Source organism: Tachysurus fulvidraco, chromosome 7, assembly GCF_022655615.1.
Source record: "Tachysurus fulvidraco isolate hzauxx_2018 chromosome 7, HZAU_PFXX_2.0, whole genome shotgun sequence".
Classification (NCBI taxonomy): domain Eukaryota; kingdom Metazoa; phylum Chordata; class Actinopteri; order Siluriformes; family Bagridae; genus Tachysurus; species Tachysurus fulvidraco.
The window spans coordinates 30,622,586-30,632,044 of NC_062524.1; positions in this window are offsets into that span (position 1 = coordinate 30,622,586).

Below are 9,459 nucleotides of genomic sequence, written 5' to 3' on the forward strand. Positions count from 1 at the left end.
ATCAGCATACATGATTATGTCAACGTCCAAACACACTCAAGGGAGATCATTTATATAGATGCTAAAAAGCAAGGCTCCCAAGATAGACCCCTGTGGCACTCCCATCGAGGTGGCCCTAAATGCAGGTTTGATGTTTTTTTTTGTACACACTGATGTCGGTCACTGAAATAAGATCTTATCCAGTTTTGGGTGTGCTCAGAGAGACTATATAACAGTTACATTTACATTTATGGCATTTAGCACACACCCTTATCCAGACTGACTTACAACTGAGCAACTGAGGGTTAAGGGCCTTGCTCAGGGGCCCAGCAGTGGCAGCTTGGTGGACCTGGGGTTTGAACCCATGACCTTCCGACCTTCCTGAGCTACCACATCCCCATATAACAGTTACTTGAGGGATACCTACAACTTTGTAGTGAAATTAAAAAAGATTACGGTTCCACATAACGCCTTTCTATTCACAATCAACATTAACTGGTTATACACAAACATATCAATGGATTTGGGAATGAAAGCAGTTAAAAACAATACTCAAGAATAATCCAGATTTATCTAACCCGGATAAGTACATCATGCAACTCTTAGAAATCAGTTTAACCCGAAATGACTTTGAATTCGACTCTCGGTTTTATCTACAAATTCAGGCCATGGCAATGTGTAAAAAATTTGCACCAGCCTACGCAAACTTATATAGATGGCAAATTGGGAAATCCCTCCTTAAAAAATGCGCCCATACACCGTTAATCTATTACAGGTATTTTTGGATGATATCTTTGGAGTCTGGCAGCATGGCAGAACAGAGTTTGACCAATTTATAGAAATCACCAACACACATCACCCTAATATTACAATAAATTACAACATGGATCATGGTGCCATTCAATTTCTCGACACCACAGTGATCTTGAATGAACCAATTGACCACTATAGGACATTCAAGACAAAGGTTCACTTTAAAGAAACATGTAGGGGAGACCAAATTCCACCCAGGTATGTCAAAAATGAAAGGGTTGGCCAGGAGTTATCTATGGTGGCCGAAACTGGATGCTGACATTGAGACTCGAGTAAGAGATTGTACAGAATGTCAAGAACAGAGGAAAGCCCCTGCAAAGGCACCACTGCACCCATGGGAGTGTCCCAAACAATCCTGGAGGAGAATTCATATGGATTATGCAGGACCATTGCTGGGAAAATGTTCTTAATTCTAACTGATGCTCATTCTATATGGATTGATGCCTATCCAGTAACTACAGCAACAGCAGCTAATACGTTGGATTGTTTACGGAAAAGTTTGTGTACATGGGATTCCTGAAATGATGGTGTCTGATAATGCTCAGTGTTTTGTGAGTGAAGCAAGCAAGGAGTTTGTCTAAGAATGGAATAAATGTTACTTCTATCACCCTTCATCTAATGGTTTGGCAGAACGAGCAGTTCAAACTGTTAAAGATATAACTCATCAGGATTACATCTGCTCTGTGCTGCCTGCCTCACTTGATCCGCTACAGTTCACATACCGCAGCAACCGTTCCACAGACGATGCTATCGCTTTCACCCTACACACTGCTCTCTCCCACCTGGACAATAAGAACACCTATGTGAGAATGCTGTTAGTGGACTACAGCTCAGCATTTAACACAATAGTGCCTGCCACACTTGTAACAAAGCTCCAGACTCTGGGACTAAACAGATCTCTGTGCAGCTGGATTCTGGACTTCCTGACAGGCAGAAGTCAGGTGGTAAGATTGGGCAGCAATACTTCATCCCCTCTGATCCTCAACACCGGTGCTCCTCAGGGCTGTGTCCTCAGCCCACGCCTGTATTCCCTGTATACACACGACTGTACAGCCACACACAGCTCCAACGTCATCGTCAAATACTCTGATGACACGACGGTGATAGGCCTGATCGCCGACAACGATGAGACGGCCAACAGAGAAGAGGTGAGCACCCTGACTACATGGTGTCAGAAGAACCACCTCTCACTAAACATCGACAAGATCAAGGAGCTGGTGGTGGATTTCAGGAGACAGAGGAGTGAATACAAACCCGTCACCATCGACAAGACACCTGTGGAGCGGGTGAGCAGCTTTAAGTTTCTTGGTGTTAACGTCAATGAGGATCTCACCTGGTCCACACACACCGACACAGTGCTGAAGAAGGCACACCAACGCCTCTTCTTCCTGAGACGGCTGAGGAAGTTTGGAATGAGCCCCAGTATCCTCAGAACATTCTACACCTGCACTATAGAGAGCATCCTGATGGGCTGCATCACTGCCTGGTTTGGAAACAGCACCGTTGGCAACTGTAAAGCCCTGAGAGTAAGCCTGTAAAGACCTAAGGGTCGTGCGAACTGCCAACCATATTGTTGGAGGTGAGCTTCCCTCCCTCCAGGACATCTACAACAGGCGGTGTTTAAGAAAAGCTCGGAGGATCACTAATGACCCCAGCCACCCCTTCCACAGACTGCTCTCTCTGCTCCCCTCAGGAAGACGTCTCCGCAGCATCCGATCCTGCACCAGTCGACTGAGGGAGAGCTTTTTCTCTCAGGCTATCAGACTAATTAACAGCCATAACTAACACAGCATACAGCATACTCCCACAATATGGTATGCTACACACTGCACTCAAACTTCAACAGTTCAACACTGGACTACACACACACACACACACACACACACACACACACACACACACACACACACACACACACACTGCACACATACTGCATCTATACACACTAAACTATATACACACACACTGCATTTAATTTAATATAACAATCTATCTGACAATAAGCTATCGGTACCACAGGACATTTCTGTATCTGTACAGTCTGTTGCACTTTACATGATACACATACATATTACATGTATATAATACTTATACTTATATATATTATTTATATTTATACATACATACATATATAATTCATTCTGTATATAATGTGTAGTGCAGTGTAAACATGTCTAGTACTACACTGTGTATGAACACATTGCATCTTTTCCACATTTTCCACATTTGCACATTTCACCTGGTACTAAACATTTTGCACATTTTTTTAACCTGTTTGTAAATTGTTCTAATTTCTGTTTCTTACTATTGTATGTAAATTGTTCTGCAATGGCTGGAGCTCACTCCCAATAATTACACTCACCATGACACTGCTGTAGTGATGTGACAATAAAGGTGACTTGACGTGATATGATGAAAAATGTTCTGGCACTACAGTCCAGCAGGTGGCAGTAACGTAAAGTCTTGGCACTGTTAAAAGCCTGTGAAAAAGAGCTATCGGCGCTCACCATAGATATATATACACTAGATGTCGCCATGGTTACGGCAGTACATTGGAACGAATGCGTCAACTGAGCCGCCATCTTGGTACGGGGGACCCCCTCCTCGTAATGCATTAGCGTCAATGTAGGTAAAGAAATAAAATCACCATAAATGGTCATGAATGCGATTTCTAGTTTTTTTTGGTTCATTGCAGCAGTCAGACATTTATTTATCATTAAGTCCAGATAAAATTTAAGGTTTGATATGAAGATAATTTATTTATATATAGATATATAGATAATTTATAATACACAGTGCTAATAGGTGTAAGTTTATTACTTACATTCTTCCACTTGAGTAAACTTTAAATGAACAATCACTACTTACCTTATAGCCTACTGTATGTAACACTGCTACAACAGTGTGTGTGTGTGTGTGTGTGTGTGTGTGTGTGTGTGTGTGTGTGTGTACACACATATATACACACACATATATATATATATTACCTTACCTTATAGCCTACTGTATGTAACACTGCTACAACAGTGTGTGTGTGTGTGTGTGTGTGTGTGTGTGTGTGTGTGTGTGTGTGTGTGTGTGTGTGTGTGTGTGTGTACACACACATATATGACCTTACCTTATAGCCTACTGTATGTAACACTGCTACAGTGGTGTGTGTGTGTGTGTGTGTGTGTGTGTGTGTGTGTGTGTGTGTGTGTACACACATATATAAACATATATATATATATATATATATATATATATATATATATATTACCTTACCTTATAGCCTACTGTATGTAACACTGCTACAACAGTGTGTGTGTGTGTGTGTGTGTGTGTGTGTGTGTGTGTGTGTGTGTGTGTGTGTACACACATATATACACACACATATACACATATATATATATATATATATATATATATATATATATATATATATATATATATATATATATATATATATATATATATATTACCTTACCTTATAGCCTACTGTATGTAACACTGCTACAATGGTGTGTGTGTGTGTGTGTGTGTGTGTGTGTGTGTGTGTGTGTGTGTGGGTGTGTGTGTGTGTGTGTGTGTGTACACACATATATACACACACATATATATATATTACCTTACCTTATAGCCTACTGTATGTAACACTGCTACAACAGTGTGTGTGTGTGTGTGTGTGTGTGTGTGTGGGTGTGTGTGTGTGTGTGTGTGTGTACACACATATATACACACACATATATATATATTACCTTACCTTATAGCCTACTGTATGTAACACTGCTACAATGGTGTGTGTGTGTGTGTGTGTGTGTGTGTGTGTGTGTGTGTGTGTGTACACACATATATACACACACATATATATATATTACCTTACCTTATAGCCTACTGGATGTAACACTGCTACAATGGTGTGACTATACATGTTCATTTAAATATTTAAATTGTATAGGTTTATTAAATACGATACATAAAGCAATTTGCAGGTGGAAACAAATCACAAATTTGAGAAGAACATAATGTGAAAGTTAGATAGTGTAGTGACAAAGACCGTTCAATCTTTTATTTATTATTTTTCTGCAATACTTTTGCCACATTAAATAAGTATATAATAAAGTCACATAAACCAAAAAAACAAAACAAAAAAAACAAAAGTTTGACTTTGAGGATGAACTTGTGTTACACTGCCAAGCTAACTGGTGACATCCTTCCAGGACTGTCAGCTGAATTAACCATTAAAAAAAAAAGTGTTTAGTGTCCCTGCGACTTGTCCATGACTGACGTCATTTATCAAGTTTCTTCACTTAAGGACAGATTTAATGACATAATTTCATTAAATCTGTCCTTAAGTGAAGTAAGTTAATAAAAGAGCGTTCTGCTTGTGTTAAGTCCAGGACAATCTAATAAAACATGTTAGACAGATAAGGGAATCTTACAGAACACAGAAAGTCTTTTCCCCTTTAAGCAAAAAAATCATGGATCAATGTTTAATGTCCTTATTAAGAGCTTCAGAATCTACAAACATTGTCTGTTTCCCTAAATGTCACTAACTAATGGGTAACTAATATGGATTAGCTGTGGTCATTAACCAAGGACTAAAAAAAAACAACGGAACACGAAATATAATTTCCTACAATTCAACACCATAAAACACGTTCTCACGTGTGTAATGTAATCCCTTCTGTCTGGGTTTTAGATTTCTTTCGTTTTAACAACCAAACGCAGCACAGAAGTCCGGCATCGTCCATGTGTTTAAGGTAAAGGAGCACCGTACAAAGATGGCGGCGGTTTTGACGCATTTTTAGGACCCCAAGGCGACATCTAGTGTTTTGATATCTATGGGTGCTCATCACTGTTAGACGCTTAATGTGTGTATGTTTGGATGCTGTGATGTCCTAAATAAAGCGACCGTCAAAGAATGACTTCTCTGTGTGTTTGCTGGTTGGTGTTACAGGATACAACAACATCTATGGAGGAATTCCCTAATAAATTAAACTCCATTCCGCATTTTACCTACAGAAATGATCGCGCTCCTGCTTCCTGTGTGTGTGTGTGTGTGTGTGTGTGTGTGTGTGTGTGTGTGTGTGTGTGTGTGTGTGTGTGTGTGTGTGTGTGTGTGTGCGTGTGTGTGTACCTCAGTATCTCCAGTGTACAGTGTGGATCCTTCAGCCCATCAGAGAGCAGCTTCACTCCTGAAAGCTCTAATATATAAACACACTGAAGTGACACTAGATGGTGAAACAAGATGGCGCCGCTGTGTTTGGCCTGCCACTTGCTCCTCTGTTTTTTCATGTTTGATTTTGCTACTGTCTCATCGTTAATTGTGTATGATCGCACCTTGCTGATGGAACTGCTTTGTACAACGAATCACCTCTTAAATACCCAGTCCTTTAAACCACCACCGCCACTGTTGACATTTATTCCTCCTTTCCTGAGACGCCCTGTCTGTTTGCTACCAGGCAGGAGGCGCCGCAGAAGACGCGGTCGGAGAGGCGGGTTACATGTCAGGCTGAGGACACACCTGGATCCTTCGTCTCCGAGAGGTCAAGATCAACCAGGATGTGACAATGCTAGAAGATCGCGGGAATGCTATCGATGGCTTCGGCTGGTTGGCTCCAACACTGGCGTTCCGTTTCCGCGTCTCCGTCGAGCTGAAACATCCACTCGGGGTTGTGCCAAAGGAAATCTCCATCCAATTCCTCGTGTGACATCGTCGCCTGTCAACTTGTCCACGTTCCGCATGGCACTTTGTAACACCAGATCGCTCAATAACAAAACATTTATCCTCAATGATGTCATTTCCTCCCACAATCTGGATCTGTTTTTCCTCACAGAAACTTGGCTTCCCCCAGGTGACGTCAGTGCCTTTTCGGAAATCCTCCCCTTTGGTTACCTTTACCTAAACACGCCGCGGCAAACGGGTAGGGGCGGGGGGATAGCCACCTTACATAGACAGTCCCTGAAGTGCCGCCAGTTGTCCACTAGAGGGTATTCCAGTTTTGAATCACAAGTATTTGTGCTTACACTACCCTGTCCGATCTTATGTGCAGTAATCTACCGGCCGCCCAAATTAAATAAATATTTTTTAATTGAGTTCTCAGAGTTTCTAACAGAGTTTCTAGCAAAGTTTGACAACATTCTAATCTGTGGTGACTTTAACATTCATGTTTGCTGCCCCTCTGATAAACCTGCTAATGAACTTAAGGCACTTTTAGACTCATTAGATCTGGCTCAGTCCATTTCCTGTCCCACCCATAGGTTAGGTCACACCCTTGACCTTATTATCTCTCGTGGGGTGATTGTGTCAACCTGTGAGGTCATGGATTTTCCCATCTCTGACCATTCTCTCATACGGTTTGACATTTGTGCTGTTCCACCTGCACCAACGTCTACTGCCCCCCATCGCCGTCGCATTATTACCTCATCTACAGTCGATGACTTTGCTGCTGCTTTCTCTGTTTCTGATCTCGCCTCTACTGCTGAATTGGCATCGTCTCTTTGCCCGGAACGTTTCCTCGCCTCCTTCCATACCACCTGCTCCCGGATTATGGACTCTGTTGCGCCCTACAAGGTTAAATCGACCAATGGTACATTGGACCCCTGGCTCAATGATACAACTCGGGCCCTCAGGCGCCGGTGTAGACAGGCTGAGCGAAAATGGAAGAAGGATAGGTTGCAGGTGTCTCTGGAGATGTTCAGAGACAGTCTTGCCACCTATCAGAGTGCACTGAAGGAAGCTAAAGGACAGTACCTTTCTGCTCTCATCAATAACAATAGCCACCGCCCTGGAATTTTATTCAGCACTATCAATTCTGTTATAAATCCGGTGTCTGTCGCACTGAATGACGTATCTGTAAACATATGCAACGCATTCAAGCAACATTTTTTGGACAAGGTTTTGTTTGTTAGGCAAACCATTACACAAGTCCCCACTGTTGCCATGTCCACTCGTGCGGCGCAATGTGTGCTAGAGAACTTTGATGCAGTTACTCTGGCGGACCTGAAAAAAGCTATCCACGAGTTGAAGCCTACCACCTGCCCCCTAGACGCTGTTCCTGCCAGGATTTTGAAGGAGACGGTCGACATCATAGGTCCCATCCTTGTCCCCTTCATAAACAGCTGTTTTAGGGTGGGTACTGTTCCCGCTGCTCTCAAACACGCTATTGTGAGACCACTGCTCAAGAAACCCAACCTTGATCCCTCCATATTCTCCAACTTCCGTCCTATATCTAACCTGTCATTTCTGTCTAAGTTGATGGAGAAGCTTGTTTCCGCACAGCTGCAGTCTCACCTACAACTGCACGGCATTGGTGATACTTTTCAGTCCGGTTTCAGGTCAAGACATAGCACTGAATCAGCGCTATTGAGGGTCCATAATGACATTCTTAGAGCCCTGGATGGGAAAAGCTCTGTGGTTTTGGTATTACTGGACCTAACCGCTGCATTTGACACCGTGGATCATGCCATCCTCATCTCTCGTCTTCAACATGTTGTTGGTCTGCAGGGTGCAGTGCTAAATTGGTTCTCATCATACCTCACTAACAGAACCTTTTCAGTAATGCTTAATGACTATTCTTCCTCGGTTGCTCCTCTATCATCTGGTGTGCCTCAAGGCTCTATTCTTGGTCCTACTCTGTTCTCACTCTACATGCTGCCACTTGGTCAACTCATCTCCAATCACAATGTTCAATTTCATTTCTATGCTGACGACCTCCAGATCTATCTTCCTGTGATTTTGAGTAATCTTTCTGCATTGGACCCTCTCCATAATTGCCTTCAGGATATCAAACAGTGGCTTTCCCAGAACTTCCTTCATCTGAATGAAGAAAAGACTGAGTACATCCTGTTTAGCCCAGATTCCTCCAGCAGTTCTCTTAGTTTTGGTTCTCTAACACCTCAGTTTGCTCCTACCGTGCGTAACCTGGGTGTTATTTTTGACAAGGGAATGCATTTCGATAAGCAAATCAGTGCAGTAGTGAAGGCGAGCTTTTACCAGTTAAGACTACTCAGCAAGGTAAAATCATTCTTGTCTCAAGCTGACCTTGAAAAAGCTATACATGCCTTCATCAGCTCAAGGATTGACTACTGTAATGCTCTCTACACTGGACTTAATCAATCACTTCTCAATCGGCTTCAAATAGTACAAAATGCGGCAGCACGTCTTCTCTCCAACACCTCCAAACACTCACACATCACCCCTGTCCTCCACTCGCTTCACTGGCTTCCGGTGCGGTTTAGGGTGGAGTATAAGGTCCTTCTCTGTGTGTTCAAGGCCATCAATGGTCTGGCCCCAGCCTATCTCACAGAATTAATAAAGGTCTACCAACCAGCCAGATCTCTCCGCTCCTCTGGACATACCTCTCTGGTCATTCCCAAATACAATTATGAGAAGTTTGGAGGCCGGTCATTTGCCATCAAGGGACCAAAGCTGTGGAACGCACTTCCAGCACATTTACGATCCATCACTGTGCTGAGTGTTTTTAAATCGCAGTTGAAGACATATTTATTCATACAAGCTTTTAACGCATAGACCCGGTTTCAACTGCTATTTTATGGTTCATTGTGTTCTTATTGATTCTATTTATTTTGTTTTTATTGTTGTTTTACTGGAAAGCACCTTGTGCTCCTTTTGGCAGTTGTAAGGTGCTCTATAAATAAAATTTGATTGATTGATTGATAGAT